Consider the following 289-nt stretch of genomic DNA (forward strand, 5'->3'; position numbering starts at 1 on the left):
AGAAGGAGACAGATAAAAGGAGACAGATAAAAGGAGACAAAGAGAGAAAGACAAAGAACAGAAAAAAAAAGAAAAGAATAGAAAACACAAACAGAGATATAGAGATAGAGACTAGGAGACAAAAAAAGAGACAGAGATAGACAAACAGAGAAAGAGAGAGAAAAAAAAAAAGAAAAAGAAAAAGGAAGAAGAGATAGAGACAGAGAAAAGGAGACAAATAAGGAGACATATAGATGTAAAGGAGACAGAAACAAAAGACACAGAAAAGGAGACAGATACAGCTGCTTCT

The sequence above is a fragment of the Eimeria mitis genome, genomic scaffold (assembly GCF_000499745.2).
Source record: "Eimeria mitis Houghton genomic scaffold, Emh_scaff948, whole genome shotgun sequence".
In the NCBI taxonomy this organism is placed as follows: Eukaryota; Apicomplexa; class Conoidasida; order Eucoccidiorida; family Eimeriidae; genus Eimeria; species Eimeria mitis.